Below are 18,642 nucleotides of genomic sequence, written 5' to 3'. Positions count from 1 at the left end.
AATCAAATTAAGTCCGTTTCAATGTACAAAATGATGCACAACCGACGAGGTATGGCTTAACCTTTCAGACGTTATGTAATTAGTTTTAAAAATACACAGTATTTCACACACCATAAAACTCTGAAGAACTAACAATACCCTCCAAATAGCTTTAATATACAGAGTGTCTCAAACCTTGGGTCAAATTGAAACAGGCGATAGCGGGTCTACAACCGATTACATTGATGTAGGGATCCAGTGGTCGGAAAGGCATATTTATTGTGTTATGGACATTCACAGTGTACACCGCAAAACAACAACGTAGCTCGTAGTAACTTTTCAAAGTGACTACTGCCAGTCTCAATGCATGCAGGGCAACGGTGCATGAAGTTCTGCCACACTTTCTCAAAGATCCCTGGTGTCTGTTGTACCAAGAGACAGGCAGCTTGGACCCGAGCAAGCAAGTCTTCATCCGTTTTTACGGGGATTTCACGCACAAACGCCTTAACGTAACTCCAGAGGAAAAGGTCCGGAGGTGTGAGATCCGCCGATCGTGCTAGCCTGCCCTTCCAATCCAACGATGAGGGTACGTGTTTTTCAGTTGCTCGTGGACATTATCATCGAAGTGAGCTGGTGGCCAGTTGCGTTGAAACCACATCCTTTCGTGGACAGAAAACTAGGGTACAGTCTCCAAGGTGTTAGCATGTTTAGGCGCCTCAGTCCGGAACCGCGCTGCTGCTACGGTGGCAGGTTCGAATCCTGCCTCGGGCATGGATGTGTGTAATGTCCTTAGGTTAGTTAGTTTTAAGTAGTTCTAAGTCTAGGGGACTGATGACCTCAGATGTTAAGTCTCATAGTGCTCAGAGACATCTGAACCATGAATTGGAATGACGCCTGATGAGGGAAAGCGTTCACTATACATTCGTGCTGCTTTACGGGCACCACATCCTGCCGCATCGCACGTTTAGTGCATCTGTGCTCACTCTCCTGACGAGTAACGTTCCATCTTTGACTATGCGTCATGAAGTGTACACAGTAGCACACCTCACCATGGACACATCACAAGCTGTCTGATGCACTGGACAACTGACTCTAGGGATAGTGGCGTGCGTGTGGTACAGGTTAATGCGCCGGTTCGATGCACTTGGTGGTCACACGACACACAAGCTATGAGAAAAGTTGTGTATAGTATGTTTAGTGGGGGGGGGGGGGGGTGTACGCTGTTTATCATCCGCTGACTGTTCCAGTGTGCAACATACACCAGGGGTCTTTGCGAGCGTGCGGCGGAACTGCATGCACCATTGCAAAACATACACTGAGACTGGCGATCGGCGCAGCGAAAAATTACTATGAACTATGTTGTTCTTGTGCGGTGTGGGCTGTGTATGTCCACAACACAATAAATGTATATTTCCGACCGTTCGTTCCCTGTCTCAATATAATCGATTGTGGACCAACTATCACCAGTTTTAGTTTGACCCAAAATGTTTGAGGCGCCCTGTATTGTACAGGGCTTAAATAAGTAGGACTCGTAATATTTACAATCACTGCGGAAAACACAGCCTCATGTCTCACACTAATAAAAAAGAAGGAAATGTTCTTTCTTTAGGCAGCCAAAACAGGTAGCGACTCTTCCAAAAGCCTGCTCTCGTCAGAACTGGTCCTTCCGAGAACGTTGAATGTCGGTTTCAACAGGTTTACCTCCTACTTTTACTGCTCAAATTCTGCCGTTCGCTGCTCGGCCTCGCACACAACAGCTGGCTTCCCATGCCTATCTTTGAGCACTACCTGTTCCGGACTGACGCAGTGCGCTCCCACCGTAACCTAGACAGGTCTTCATAGCAGGGATTCCCTAACTTGTGGAAGAAAAACACGTTTAAATATTTAGAAATAGTTATCTACTCAGGGTGAGAGTACAAAGTGTACACAATTCTTATAATATACCGAATATTCTTATAACATAACTAAATGACACTTGCAAACATAGACTGAAACGCCTTCTCCGTATGTTTGTGATACTGTAGTTACATTATACATCGACAAACTTTCGGAGGTTGTACAGAGACATTTTATGAGTATTTTGGTATAAGAGTTGCATGGTCTTCAGTTCATCGTTACACAATAATTGAGTTTCGTTTGATTTCTCAACCCCTTTCATATTACTATTGCACTGAAAATACAAGTATATGCACAGCTGTTCAGATATTGATTAATGGGCTATGTGTTTTGTTACGAAAAAAATTGTTCAGTTCACCCATTAATACACAAAAATCTTAATTACAGTCATAGATTACATAATACAAAAACGTGTGTTTAACTGACAGTCGTTAACGCAAGATGAGAAGCATTCTCTGTATGCGTGAGATAGTGTAGTTAAATTACACATTAACAAAACTTCAGTGTTCCTTATGGTCGTGCCCGCATCACAACCAGCTGACGTATGGGAAAAACCCCCTTTTTATCTATTTGACAAACGCTTCTAGCGGGTTTTAATTTATCAGTGACATAAAGGACGGGAAGAGGCTTTAAGATTTTTTTTTGAGTCATCAGTCTTCTGCAGGCCGGTGTGGACGAGCGGTTCTAGGCGCTTCAGTCTGGTTCCGCGGGACCGCTACGGTCGCAGGTTCGAATCCTGCCTCGGGCATGGATGTATGTGATATCCTTAGGTTAGTTAGGTTTAAGTAGTTCTAAGTTATAGGGGACTGATGACCTCAGATGTTAAGTCCCATAGTGCTCAGAGCCATTTGAACCATCAGTCTTTTGGTTTGATGCCGTCCGCCACGAATTCCTTTCCTGTGTTTAACGCTTTCATCTCCGAGTAACACTTGCAACCTATGTACTCAGTTATTTGGTTGATGTATTCCATTCATCTTCTGCTACAGTTTCTTCCATCTACAGCTTCCTCTAGTACCATGGAAGTCATTCCTTGATGTCTTAACAGATGTCCTATCATCCTGTCCCTTCTTCTTGTCAGTGTTTTCCACATATTCCTTCTCTCTCCGATTCTGCACAGAACCTCCCCATTCCTTACCTTATCAGTCCGTCTAATTTTCAGCATTCGTTTCTATCACTTCATGTCAAACTCTTCGTTTCTCTTCAGTTTCGGTTTTTCCACAGTCCATGTTTGACTACCATACAATGTGTGCTCCAAACGCACATGGCCGTGAGGTCTTGGGCGCCTTGTCACGGGTCGCGCGGCTCCCCCCCCCCCCTCCCCCCCTCGAGAGTCCTCCCTCGGGCATGGGTATGTATGTTGTCCTTAGCGTAACTTAGTTTAATTTAGATTAAGTAGTGTGTAAGCTTGAGGGCCGATGACCTCAGCAGTTTGGTCCCATAGGATCTTACCACAAATTACCAATTTTTCCAAACGTACATTCTCAGGAATATTTTCCTCAAAGTAAGGCCAATGTTTGATACTAGTAGGCTTCTCCTGGCCAAGATTGCCCTTTTTTACAGTGATAGTTCTCCGTCCGTCATTGTTTATTTTGCTGCCTAGTTAGCGGAATTCCCTAACTTCATCTAATTCCCGACCATCAATTCTCATGTTAAGTTTCTCGCTGTTCTCGTTTCTGCTACTTCTCATTACTTTCATCTTTCTTCGGTTTACTCTCCATCCATATTTTGTGCTCATTAGACTGTTCATTTCTCTCAGCAGATTACGTAATTCTTCTTCGCTTTCACTCAGGATAGTAGTGTCATAAGCAAATCGTATCACTGATATCCTTTCACCTTCCTTTTTAATTCCTCTCCTGAAGTTTTCTGTTATTTCCATCATTTATTCATCGATGTACAATTCAACAGTAGGGACGAAAGATTGCATCGCTGCCTTAGACCCTTTTTAACACAAGCACTTCGTCCTTGGTCGTCCAGTCGTATTATTCCCTCTTGAGTCTTGTACATATTCTATATTATCCGTCTCTCCGTATAGTTTACCCCTATTTTTCCCAGAATTTCGAATATTTTTCACCATTTTACATTGTCGAACACTTTTTCCAGGTCGACAAATCCCATGAACGTCTCTTGATTTTTCTTTAGTCTTCCTTCCAACCGCGACGTCAGAATTGCTTCTCTCGTGTTTTTATCTTTCGAAGGCCAAACTGATCGTCATCTAACACATCCTCAATTTTCTTTTCCATTCTTCTGTACATTATTCTTGTCGGTAACTTGGGTGAATGAGCTGTTATACTAATTGTGCCGTAATTCCCGCACTTCTCAGCTCTTTATGTCTTCTGAATTGTGTGGATGATACTTTTTCGAAAGACTCATACATTCTACACATCAACATGAATAGTCATTTTGTTGACACTCCCGCCCCCCCCCCCCAATGATTTTAGAAATTCTGATGGAATGTTATTTATCCCTTCTGCCTTATTTGACCTCTTAAATTCAGATTCTAATACTGGATCCCCTATCTGTTCTAAATGGACTCGTGTTTCTTCTTCTGTCACATCAGACAAATCTTCCCCCCAAAGAGGCCTTCAATGACCTCTTTCCATCTCTCAGCTCTCTCTGCGCCGTGTAACAATGAATTCCCGTCACACTCATAGTGCTAACACCCTTGCTTTTAATTATACCGAAGGTTATTTTAATTTTCCTGTATGCTGAGTCAGTCCTTCCGACAATCATTTCTTTTTCAATTTCTTCACATTTTTTATGCGGCCATTTCTTCTTAACTTCACTGGACTTCTTATTTATTTCATTCCTCAGTGATTTGTATTTCTGTATGCCTGAATTTTTCTGATTATTTTTGTACTTCTTTCTTTCATTGATCAACTGAAGTATCTCTTCTGTTACCCATGGTTTCTTCGCAGATGCCTCCTTTGTCTATATTTTTTCCCAACTTCTGTGACTGCAATTTTTAGAGATGTCCGTTCATCTTCAACTGCACTGCCTACTGAGCTATTCCTTATTGCTGTATCCAAAGCCTTATAGAACTTCTTTAGTACTTCTGTAATCCACTTTTTTGCGTATTGATTCTTCTTGACTAATCTCTCAAACTTCAGCCTACTTTTCATCACTACTACATTCTGATCTGAGTCTGTATCTGCTCCTGGATATTCCTTAGAATTTAGTATCTTATTTCGCATGCTCTAACTGAAATCACTCGACCTTCTACAAGTGTATCTCCTCCTCCTGTGATTGAACAAAGTAATCCCTCTTATTACCTGAAATTCCTTACAGAACTCAGTTAGTCTTTCTTCTCTCCATTCCTTGTTCCAAGCCCGTATTCTCCTGTAATTTTTTCTGTTTCCTTCCCCTACAACTGAATTCCAGTCCTCCATGACTATTAGATTTTCTTCTCTCCTTAAGCACTTTATTACCCTTTCAATATCCTCATGTACTTTCTGTATCTCTTCATCTTCGGCTTGCGACTTTGGCATGTCTATCTGAACTATTGTTGTCGGTGTTGGTTTCCTCTCGATTCGGATAAGAACAACTCCATCACTGAACTGTGCACACTAACACCCTCTCTGCCCTACCGTCCTGTTCATAACGAATTCTGCGTTCGTTGTACCGTTTTCTGCTGCTGTTGATATTACGCTATACTCATCTGCCCACAAATCATTGTTTTCCTTCCATTTCACTTCACTGACCCCTACTGTATCCAGTCGGAGTCTTAGAATTTCTCTTTTCAGATTTTCTAGCTTCCCAGCCGCGTTCAAGCTTCTGAAATTCCACGCCCCGACTCGTGGAACTTTATCCTTTCGTTGTTTATTCAATCTTGTTCTCATGGTCACATTCGTTTTGGCGTTCCCCTCCCAGAGATACGAATGGGAGACTATTCTGGAATCTTTTGCCAAGGAGAGATCATCATGACACTTCTTCAATTACAGGGCACATGTCCTGTGGATACACATCATGTGTCTTTAATGTAGTGGTTTCCATTGCCGTCTGCAACTTCATGCCGTTGATCATTGCTGATTCTCCCTCCTTTAGGGGCAGTTTCCCACCCCAAGGACACGAAAGTGACTTAAACCTCTGTCCGCTCCTCCGTCCTCTTTGACAAGGCCGTTGGTAGAATGAGGGTGACTTCTCATGGCGTAAGCCTTCGCAGCCAATGCTGATTATTAATCAAAATTGAATCGATTGCGCGCTTCGAACCCAGGACCAAGGACATTTTGATTATTAATGAAAGACACTACCCCTAGCCCATGACCGAGCGAGGTGGCGCAGTGGTTAGCACAACGGACTTGCATTCGAGAGGACGACGGTGCAATCCCGTCTCCGGCCATCCTGATTTAGGTTTTCCATGATTTCCCTAAATCGCTTCAGGCAAATGCCGGGATGGTTCCTTTGAAAGGGCACGCCGATTTCCTTCCCCATCCTTCCCTCACCCGAGCTTGCGCTCAGTCTCTAATGACCTCGTTGTCGACGGGACGTTAAACACTAATCTCCTCCTCCTCCTCCTAGCCCATGGGTGCTTCAGAATACATTAAAGAAATGTTGAAGACACAGTTGATAGCACGTGAGGGTGCACCAAAGTTAGCGTGAAACCGGTCGTTGTCTTAATAAACAAAACTTCAGTGTTTTATGTCTTTTTATAAAAATATCGCAGGTTGTTAAGGGTTGTTTTTTGAGTATTTCAGTATAATGATCACTTGGCCTCCGGTGACTCGTCACAATATACACTCCTGGAAATTGAAATAAGAACACCGTGAATTCATTGTCCCAGGAAGGGTAAACTTTATTGACACATTCCTGGGGTCAGATACATCACATGATCACACTGACAGAAAAACATGCACATAGACACAGGCAACAGAGCATGCACAATGTCGGCACTAGTACAGTGTATATCCACCTTTCGCAGCAATGCAGGCTGCTATTCTCCCATGGAGACGATCGTAGAGATGCTGGATGTAGTCCTGTGGAACGACTTGCTATGCCATTTCCACCTGGCGCCTCAGTTGGACCAGCGTTCGTGCTGGACGTGCAGACCGCGTGAGACGACGCTTCATCCAGTCCCAAACATGCTCAATGGGGGACAGATCCGGAGATCTTGCTGGCCAGGGTAGTTGACTTACACCTTCTAGAGCACGTTGGGTGGCACGGGATACATGCGGACATGCATTGTCCTGTTGGAACAGCAAGTTCCCTTGCCGGTGTAGGAATGGTAGAACGATGGGTTCGATGACGGTTTGGATGTACCGTACACTATTCAGTGTCCCCTCGACGATCACCAGAGGTGTACGGCCAGTGTAGGAGATCGCTCCCCACACCATGATGCCGGGTGTTGGCCCTGTGTGCCTCGGTCGTATGCAGTCCTGATTGTGGCGCTCACCTACACGGCGTCAAACACGCATACGACCATCATTGGCACCAAGGCAGAAGCGACTCTCATCGCTGAAGACGACACGTCTCCATTCGTCCCTCCATTCACGCCTGTCGCGACACCACTGGAGGCGGGCTGCACGATGTTGGGGCGTGAGCGGAAGGCGGCCTAACGGTGTGCGGGACCGTATCCCAGCTTCATGGAGACGGTTGCGAATGGTCCTCGCCGATACCCCAGGAGCAACAGCGTCCCTAATTTGCTGGGAAGTGGCGGTGCGGTCCCCTACGGAACTGCGTAGGATCCCACGGTCTTGGCGTGCATCCGTGCGTCGCTGCGGTCCGGTCCCAGGTCGACGGGCACGTGCACCTTCCGCCGACCACTGGCGACAACATCGTTGTACTGTGGAGACCTCACGCCCCACGTGTTGAGCAATTCGGCGGTACGTCCACCCGGCCTCCCGCATGCCCACTATACACCCTCGCTCAAAGTCCGTCAACTGCACATATGGTTCACGTCCACGCTGTCGCGGCATGCTACCAGTGTTAAAGACTGCGATGGAGCTCCGTATGCCACGGCAAATTGGCTGACACTGACGGCGGCGGTGCACAAATACTGCGCAGCTAGCGCCATTCGACGGCCAACACCGCGGTTCCTGGTGAGTCCGCTGTGCCGTGCGTGTGATCATTGCTTGTACAGCCCTCTCGCAGTGTCCGGAGCAAGTATGGTGGGTCTGACACACCGGTGTCAATGTGTTCTTTTTTCCATTTCCAGGAGTGTAGTTACATTTCGTTTCATCTCTTGCCACATTTATCTTTGTGTCTGTACTGCAGTGAACGTATCTACACACACTACGAAAGTCGGCGCAATGTGTCTTCTCTGGAAACCAGTTAGTTCTATTCAGTCACTGTGAAACGTCCCCTTTGAAAAATTATACACGACTGTGCTTAAACTGACACACAATATTTTTGGCGCAACGCAATCTGACTTCCAAAAATCCCTACGAAAGAATGGCCCTGACTAACATTAACCTATACGTTTCACAAATCACTTACCTCACAAAAATCTTCGTTACTCGAACTACTGCAATGCAGCGAGCGCCACTACTGCCAGCTAACTAAAAGTTTCAAACTACGGAAGTCACTAACAAATGATAGGCACAGTTAGTAAATGAAAGATTTTAATAGAGAACAAACAATGTATTTACCTTTATAGTCACAATATATATATCAGTTCATGACACCAATTCTTACAAATTTCAAAACTCCACCATCTCTCTCCCCACGTCCACCACTGCTGGCGGCTCACCTCCAACTGCGCAACGCTACGCGCTGTTAGCATCCAGCTGCCGCTGCCCAACAGTTCAATGGCAGACAACAATGCAAACGAGCCACAGACTGCATATGGCACAGCCAGTGATTTTTATACATAGCGCTATGTGGCGGCGGCGTTACCAATAAAAAAACCTAAACAGCCTACTTACATAGCCCCCATGCTCCCCACAAAAAAATTTACAAATTGTTTTGGGCAGTGGCCAGTACAGATTTGAAAATTTTTTTCATAATTACAATGACAAAGAAATGAAATGCACACACTTATTGATACACTGTTGGTCAAAAGCTAAAATTTTCTCACAGTCCATAAAGACAGTCCTGATCATTCATCAAAGTAAAATTGCAGTGTTTTTCTCTGAGTAGTAAAAGAAAATGCATACGGAAGTAGTGGATTTCCATGCAGTCTTGAAGAAGTAGTGTTGTCCTTCCAACGGAAAGACAGTGCTGACTCTTGACATGCAGACAGGTAATGGGCCACAACAGAGCAAACCCACAGCAGAGTCAGTCGAAGTTTTGAAGAATACTGGTAGGTAGGTCATCACAGAGCAGACCCACTGTAGTCCTGGTTGAGATTATGGTATTGGTGGGCCACCAGAGATGCAGACCCACTGCAGTCCTTGTAGAAATAATGGTATTGGTGAGTCATCAAAGGTGTAGACCCACTTCAGTCCTTGTAGAGATAGCCAGCAGCCATCTGTTGCGACTGTGCAGGTGCACAATCACCACCGAAGAGTCTTGCGGAGAATATAGCAAGTCCATAAACCACCACTTGTCCACTCACAAAGAATTTGTTTGAAATGTCTTTAGGACGAGCAATGCTGTTGTCCAGTCCCTTACTGAATTAGTAACACACGTGCAAACACTATCAGTCCCAACTTCCCACATATTGTCCATATACTATGACCAACAGAAATGTGTGCAGTGAAATGTAATTTACAAGTTACTTAATTTGATGAACTGGTGTCAATTACAATTTTATAACATAAGAATGCAATAACAAAGGTACAAAATACATCTTTAAATAACATAACAATACAGATAACATTTGCAGTAGTATAGGCTTTACAAAAGAATCGAAATAGCAAATACATCAGTGTTACAAAAATTACGACATAAGTACATACATAAAAGATCAGAATAACTTTTGAAACATCAACTTCACACATGAGCATTATAACAAAACAGAGTAAATAATGTGTAAACATCTTTACTAAGTAAATAACATGTTATTAATGCAAAATATATTTGAGGATAACAGTATTCCTCATCATAGTGAATGTAGCTTAGTATCAGAACAATTCTGCAACATAAGTCTTATGAGATAAACATATAAAGACAGGAAGAACATAAATACACAAGGGTACACAAACACATAGTGGGATAACACAAGGAAAGGGCAGGGTTTGTTTTACTGCAGTATTTTGCAAACATAACTTTCTTTACATCTCGGAGATCTCCCTTCGTTCTTCATTATTTCCAAAAAGTCCTATCTATACCTGCTTTCTGTACTTTTCTCATATAACCTCTCAGTGCATTTCTTCAAATCCATCGCAACTCATTCTCTTATATAGGCTACCCCCTCTTAAGCTAACTTAAATCTACTGAGCTCAGATGCTTAACTAAGGGATGAGGCAATGCAGCAGCACAAAACAATTTACACAAAAAGCAATGATAAAAAAAATGGAAATTGGCAAAAAAAGGCAGCAATATTACAACTAATATAAGGCAATGCGCAGCAAACAAGAAAAATAAATCAGTAATAAAATTGGCTTAACCTAGTAATACAAAGTGACATTCAGTAGCACTATGAATGGCAAACAGCCGCAGCAAATGCTGTAACTTATACCTAAACATGACAAACCCACAAGCAGAAAAAATAGCACACTAAAGACAACAATGCAGATAAGGACAATGTCTATTCTCATCTTAATGTCTATGCAATTAAAGTGGTGCACCACAAAAACTAATGCTACAACAAATTACCAAGTACTTGAAAAGAAAATTATATATACAGTTACTGTTATTAGTCGCTTCTTATTGCTCTTTCCGTTCCAAGAGCTCCTTTTTCGCAGAATGTGGATCATAAAATAATTATTTAATAGATCTGTCGACAGAAAGTGTTCACATTAGCAAATGCATTTAATTTTATAAAACCAATGCTGAAACACAACTGGAAAACAGATATCAAATGAAATAAGCAACTATGGACAAAGCATAAAAATATCATTCAATAGTCATGTGACATTTCATAAGTTAGTACAAATTCTCTCAACTCTCGTAGAAGACGCTTGTCATTGTCAGGTATGAAGATGTAAGAAAATATCTTTCCAAGTAATGAGCGTGTCGTTTTTGCAATGCTTTCTACAAAGGAATGTCAATAGCGAGGATAATGGCCTCTTTATTTTTTTCTCCACCTGTGCCTCTGAAAGGCACACACTAATGGCTTTCTTTTGTCAGGTGGTTGTCGCACAGCTGGGTGCCCACGACGTATTACATGCAGGTGGTCACTTAACTGTCTTATCGAAATATTTACGACACCAGTTTCCGCTACAGTGGCAGTCTCATATAAAAAAAAATTCACAGGTCAAGAATTTGCGTTACAAATCTGTAGAAATAAAATCATTTAAACATAATTGTGTCCAAAAAAATTTTCATCGGCATTGTAATACATTCACGCATTTACATACATTTCATAACTCTTATAAAGTACGATTCTTGGTTTCCAACAACCTTTTGCACAAACCAGAGTCCCTAACCACTGCTCATTATTCCTTGCTTTATTACACATATACATATTTGTCGACACTTCTTCAATATTTAATCATAAGAAATACATAGCACAATCAAATTCCTCACACAGCATCAGCCTATTGATCATAAACATACCGCAACAGCATAATACCCATAGTTATCGTAATAATATCATAACACCTCAGTCAAATCTCAAAATCGTCGTAGCTTCCTCCAATAATTTCAAAACCATAAAAAAAAATTCTCTGCTCATGTCAAAAGTGTCATCTGCCTCAAACGTACTTTAAAAATCATGATCCCATACCAAATACATCATTCAAAGCTCTAATAGCATCACAATGGTTCCGAAAAAAATATGAAGGGTTCACACAGTACAGACAAAATACAATTTCATAAGTGTGAAGTTATCCAACTGTGTAATTACGTAAACATCTGTCACTGAAGTAGTAAAATAAATATTTGTCTCTCTTAGTTAAATGATCAGATAGCTGTGTAATTCTGTGTTAGAGAAATATGGTACCGATGTGTAAAGTTGTATAAGCAAATACCATATTAGCTAGGGCTCCTTGTGTTTGCCAAACACATGGTACACAAAGTAAGCGTGTACCCCCTTGAGGAATAATGTAATTATATCCTCAGGTGTTACAGATTACAGCAATGGAATGAAATGTATCACGGAAAACTTTCTTTGTAATTCAAATATGTTGAAAAATAAATAGTTTAATGCGTGTCCTGTAGCGCTAAATGTGCGTCTTGCTGTAAGACAATCTCTGTGGAAGTGTCGTAGTTATTGTCCTCCGAAAGCTAAGTTCTGCAGAAGTCAATGTACTTACCTCATGATAAACGAAATTGAAATGCTTTGCGTATAGATATCTTAGTTATTACGCTTATTGCCGTGATGAAGTAAGTACTGTACTGTACGTATTGTTGTGCTACAGAAAAGGCTGTGTCATTGTAGCTATACCACAAATGTTACTACTAAAACATGTTTTACTTTCCAGAAAAATTCAGAAAAACTGTGCAGATATAAAATAGATAAACTGCAAAAGCAACATTGTAAATTGTCACTCATTAGTAGCGTCATGATAAAATCGTGTAGCTGTCACATAAACTAACCACTGTATCATCTGGTATCTCACAGAAAGTACTTTAAATCCAGAATGTATTTTCAAGTAAACCAAAATGTTGCATTAAAATCTCATTAGCAATACTGGTAAATGTTCTAAGTACGTGAGCCTTATAGTCGTTACGTAATCGTGCAACTAACAAGCAAGAATGTACACACGCAATAACACAGTGATGTCTGTTCACTATAACAATGCACTCGTAAATACTGTCTAAATATGTTCCGTAGGTTCTAGACTGGATAGTAAACTTCAAACATTGTTGCATGTTAACAGTTTCTCAGTGTGACAAAGCATACTAGAAATGTGAAGTGAAATGTTTTATGGCAAAGACAAAGTTAAAAAGCAGATTATCTTTCAATAAACGGTTTTACATGTGAAATGTGGTGTAAACCTTTACTCTTCCTAGTATGCAGAGTTTCAACTTCAACGCAATTATCATGTGGTATACGTCGGAATCTGTAAGGTCCATTGTAAACTAGAAAGAATTTGTGACTCAAGTGTTTCTTCTTATGTGACAATGGATGAGCTTTAATGAGAACTTTCTGACCAATATATAATTTCTTTGCATTTGCTTTACCATGTAATTTTTTTCTTTTGTCTGCAGCAGAATTTATATTTTTAATAGCCAAATCAATTATGTCTTTGTGTCTAAGTTTACGTGTATTCGGAAAAGGTACAAGCTCTCTGATTCTCTTTGGTGGTTCTTTATTCTTCAGTACAAGAACAGGTGGTAAAGCAGTGGAGTCATGAGGCATTTCATTCAGCACGTTTTGAAATAAGTGTAAATATCTGTCCCAATGCTGATGCTTTCTGTGACAATAAAGTCTGCAAAGCTTATTGATTTCTTTCATAATCCGTTCAGACGGGTTACAATGTGGTGAGTACAATGAAATAAAAACAGATTTGATTTTATGGTTACGAAACATGCGTGACCAAACAGCAGATCTAAATTGCGGTCCGTTATCTGAAATTACTTTACTAACGTGTCCAACTTCACGTAAGAAATTTCTAACAAAGGCGTTGGATACAGACCGCCCAGTGGCTTTACGTAACGGAGTGAAAGAAACAAATTTTGACTTAAGTTCAACAGCGACTAGAACGTACGAAAATCCATTAGATGTTCTGACAAGCGGTCCGAAGAGATCAACGGCAGCAAATTCTTTTAATTTAGAAGGAATGATAGGAAACAATGGAGCACGATGAGAGACAGTAGATGGTTTCGCCTTTTGACAAAGTTTACAAATAGACAAGACTCTTCGAATTCTCTTTTCCATATTGTTAAAATAACAAGTCGTTCGAAGAATATGATAACATTTTCGTGGACCAAAATGTGCATAGCTGAAATGAATGTACCAAATGAGCTTATTAACAAAATCGTCTGGAATGCAAAGTACCCATAGCTTGTCATCAACAGTGCATCGTTTGAACAGTATGTTGTTTCTAACCAGATAATAATGCCGAATCTGTGTGTGTGTCTTTTCATGCCATTTACTTTTGATGTCTTTCCAAATCGGATCTTTATCTTGTTCATGAGCAATGTCCTTTAAAGATGTGGTGATGAAGTTTTCAAAGGCGACTTTCTGAATGTAAAGAATACTGAAATTTCTCTCGAGGTTGCTTTCTATGTTACTTTTCTCAAGCCCAGCCGGTGCGCTTGACAGTGCGTCCGCAACAATGTTCTCCTTGCCGGGAATGTAGACTATTGTGAAGTGGAATTCTTGCAGAAACAATGCCCAACGTTTTAACCTGTCATGATTTAATTTTGAAGACATAAGAAATTGTAATGCACGATGGTCACTGTATACTTTTACGTGCTTACCATAAAGAAAGAAACGGAATTTGTTAAATGCCCAAACGATAGCTAAAGCTTCTAATTCAGTAACGGAATAATTTTTTTCAGATTTTGTTAGCACTCGGCTAGCAAAAGCAATGGTTTTCTGAACAGTAATGTCATTTTCTGTGGCTTCTTGAAATAAATGGGCACCAAGACCGACTTTAGAAGAATCTGTGCTAAGGCAAAAATCTTGTGAGAGATCTGGATGAGCTAGTATTGGCGCATTAAGTAACGATTCTTTCAAAGAATTGAATTCCAACTGTGCTTGTTCGTCCCAGTTCCAAATAGTATTTTTTCCAGTGAGAGAACAGAGTTTTGGTGTAACTAGAATTTGCATATTCAGAAAACGACGGTAAAAATTTACGAGACCTAGAAAACTGCGGACTTGTTTTTTTGTGGATGGAACTGGAATGGCTCTGATTGCTTCTAACTTTTCAGGATCCGGCTGGATGCCTTCAGAAGAAATAATATGTCCCAAAAACTTCACTTTTGTCCTACCGAATTCAGACTTTTCCAAGTTAACAGTAATTCCAGATTCTGCAAAAATATGTAACACGCTGTTGAGGATGCGATTATGTTGTTCCCATGAGGCTTCTGCTATCAGAATATCGTCCACATATAAGGTGATGTGACGTTTTAAGAGCTCAGGTAATATGGAATTTAGCCCGCGAATGAATGCTGCCGAGGAAATGTTCAAACCAAAAGGAAGTTTCCGAAACTGATAACAAACGCTGAAACAAAGGAAATCTGTGTATTTTCTACATTCTGGATGAAGTTCGATCTGATAAAAGCTGGATCTGAGATCAATGGAAGACAACACTTTTACACCATTAAAATTTTGAAGAAGTTCTTCCAACGTTTGCGGCCTGTCTGTTTCAGGAATAATGATAGTATCGATTTGTCTCGAATCTAAGACAAGCCTGATCGATCCATTTTTCTTCTCAACAACATGTAATGGATTGTTGTATGAGCTTACTGCAGGCTCAATAATGCCCTCGTCAAGCATAGACTGTATTTCTGTTCTAACACGGTCCCTATAATGTGCTGGAATTACGTATGGTCTAACACAAAATTTAGTATGCTCACGAACACGAAATTGGTATTGAAATCCCTTGATTGTTCCTGTTTTGTGATTAAAAACTGTGGAATGTGCTTGTAAAATCTGAAAAAGGTCCTGCCTATCAGTGTCTTTACAGTTCTCAATTGTTTGAATTTTATTCTGAATTAACTCATTAGTTTCAAATGTACCGTCGATATCATCCCTGTCAGTACTTGCAGAGCGACTGTTAGTGTCTAGTTCTGTAGAAAATTCCGAACTGTTGTCTAACAGAAGGTAAAGCCGATTAATTTCCTCGTCATGGTTTGAGAGCCAATCTTCAAATTTCAAAGCTATTGACTTACCTTCTTTCTCTAAAGTTATTTCAGCATCGTGAAAGTTTAAGATTGCTTTGTTTTCATTCAAAAAGTCTACTCCCAGTATAATTTCCGTCGACAATAATGGAACAATAAGAAAATTCATAGAGAAGCTGTGGCTTTGACAAAAGAATTCTAAGTTGGTTTGTTGGCGTACATCTACACTTTTCCCAATGACTGCACCTTGTAATTTAATCTTGCGTAACGGAAGTGTGGGGCAATCTTTCGATTTGCTGCATTTACTAAAAGCTGTTTCACTAATTACTAAAATGGGACTGCCTGAGTCAAGTACTGCCGTAAATTTTACGTCATTTACTGTATTGTGAATCACAGGATATGCAATGTTGTTATGTTTTACGTCCTGTTCCTGGAGTAAGATGTCTCTAATGTCTTCCATTTTTACGTAATCACTAGCTACGGCTGCTGCGTCGTCAGTTTCATGCGTACGTTTTGTGGCTGGCAGCGGTGTGAGTCATTGCCTATTGTGTCTTTGTTGGCGCGAGTCGTTAATGGGATTTGGAGACCTAACTTCTACAAATTCACCTTGTCGAGAGGGCCCTGCTCTGTTTGAAACCCGCCAGTTCTGCTGCAATTCAGGTCTGTCGTTACGATCATATCGTGTGTCGTCATGTCGGTAGATTCCATAGTTTCTTTCTTGTCGGTCACGTGGTGGAGAATTTCTCCCTGAATCGTAACTGCGCGCTGGACCGTTGCGTCTTAAGTTATTCCGTCTCCCTTGATAATAATTATTTTGGTTTCCATATTGTCTGTTTCTCTGATTGTCTCTGTGGTAGTCATTACCGCGGAGAGGTGATCTTTCCCTGTAATAATTACTACTCTGCCAACGGTTGTCATACGGGTGGTGTCTGTTTTGGTCACGATTTACGTTGTACGAATAGCCTTGTCGTGTATTATTTCTGTCATCGCGGAATTGTGACAGGTGTGACCTGTAATTGTTGTGCTCCTGCTTTCGCGTTCCACGATTGTCAGTGTCAATTTCCAGTTCTTGTAGCAGTCCCTGAAAAGCTTCAATGTCGTATTTGCATTGTCCTGCTAAAATAATCTGTTGTAAATGTTCAGGTAATTTGATTAAGCAAATGCGGATGAGTTCTGAGGGACTGTATGGGTTTGAAAGATACTGATTCTTATGTAACATGTCTTCAAAATATTTGACAAGACTGGAAAATTCAGATTGTTCGAAATGTTTCATCATTATGATGCTATGTTTTACTCGGTCTTGTGTAGCTTGAGACCAATATGCTGAGAGGAAGACATGATAAAATTCTCCTTCACTATGACAATCGTGAATGACCGATCGCATTCTTACAGCTGGTTCATTCTCCAAGTAGCCACACATAAATTCTAATCTGTGCTCTAATGACCAGTTGGGAGGAAAACAATGAGAGAATTGATGGAGCCACGCTTGTGGATGAATGTCGTTGCCAGAATTCTTAAATGTTTTGAATTTACGTGCAGTAATGAACAGCTTATAGTCAAAATCATCGTGTCGGCGGGTAGCATATCGTTCATTGTTACGTCGTGTCGGCAGTTCCATCTCAAAATTCGGTGCACCTTGCCAATTTCTTTCGCAATTTTTCGAAATGCCCTGTGTTATTATTTTGTGGCTTTTCCGTATTTATAAGTCCCTCTTCCCGTGTTGGAGCGCGACTGTCCTCTGAAATACGTAATTCTTGTATTACCTGTGTCAACTGATCTTGTACTTCCCGGATTTCTCTTTGGTGTTGCGTATTAATTTGATTCTGATTTTGTTTGAATTTCCTAATTTGTTCGAACTCTTCTGTGTCATTAAAGACTACCGGTTTTGTGTCATTCAGATTATCATCTACCTTCGCAGATAAATTAGTGAACTGATCCGAAAGTTCGGCTACTTTCTCCGATAGTGAACACATTTCCTCAGTGTGTTTTTCTGAACCAAGTTTCAGAGTGTCCATTTGTGTTGAAATCGAATCTACTGTGTCCTTTAAGTTTTCCTGAGTTCTTGCAAGTTGCGTAACCGAATCGGTGGATGCAACTGAGTCAATTTTAGCTTGCAAGGTGTCGTGATTTTCACGAACAACAGTTTGCAATTCTTTTATGGCTGCTTCGTGATTCTGTAATGAGTTTTCATGCCGCGAAAAAATAGGTTGAAAATGATCACAAATTTGTGTTTTTACGTCATTACAGATTTTTTGACATTTCGATTCAATGTTATGTAACTCAGTAGTTAAATCTTCACGTGTTTGTTCAAGTGTGCTGTCTAACTTCCGAAGATTTTGTTCCATTGTGTCTAACTTTTGAAGATTATGTTCCATTGTGTCTAACTTTTGAAGCTTTTGCTGTGTTTGTCTCTGATTTTGTTCCATTGTGTCTAACTTTTGAAGATTTTGTTCCATTTGTTTCTGATTTTGTTCAAGCGTTGTGTCTAACTTTTGTAGCCTTTGTCCTATTTGTTGCATTAACTGTAATAACAGTGCACCGGTGTCTGAAACATGTTCCTCAGTGCTATTCGGCAGTGCATTTGAACCGGCAATATTCGCATTTTGAAAAGCAGAAAATGTGTCTTGATTTATTTGAGAAAACGGTGAGGACGCAAAATCTGAATCTATTTGCAAGATTGTGTCCTGTCATTTCGGAATCCTGAGGCGAGCTGTTGCCGACCGATCGATCGATAATGCTTCCCTGTTCACTAACTGTTTCATTGCCTACACCATTATTTGCAGCCCGCTCCATTTCCCTATGCGCTATTACCAAATTACTACTTTGAACGTTAGTGAATTCATTACATGTTGACGCTAACACACTGCTTTCGTCTTCACTGTCATTTCTCAGTTTACTTTGGAGCCTAGTGTTACGTTTTTCACACGCCATTATTGTCACAATATTTCACACGATAACACATAAAAGCACAATTTGAAGAGCAAAAATAAGAGAACA

This window comes from Schistocerca gregaria, chromosome 2, assembly GCF_023897955.1.
Source record: "Schistocerca gregaria isolate iqSchGreg1 chromosome 2, iqSchGreg1.2, whole genome shotgun sequence".
Lineage (NCBI taxonomy): Eukaryota > Metazoa > Arthropoda > Insecta > Orthoptera > Acrididae > Schistocerca > Schistocerca gregaria.
The sequence above is the reverse complement of the archived record's forward strand: the minus strand, read 5'-3'. Positions refer to the sequence as shown.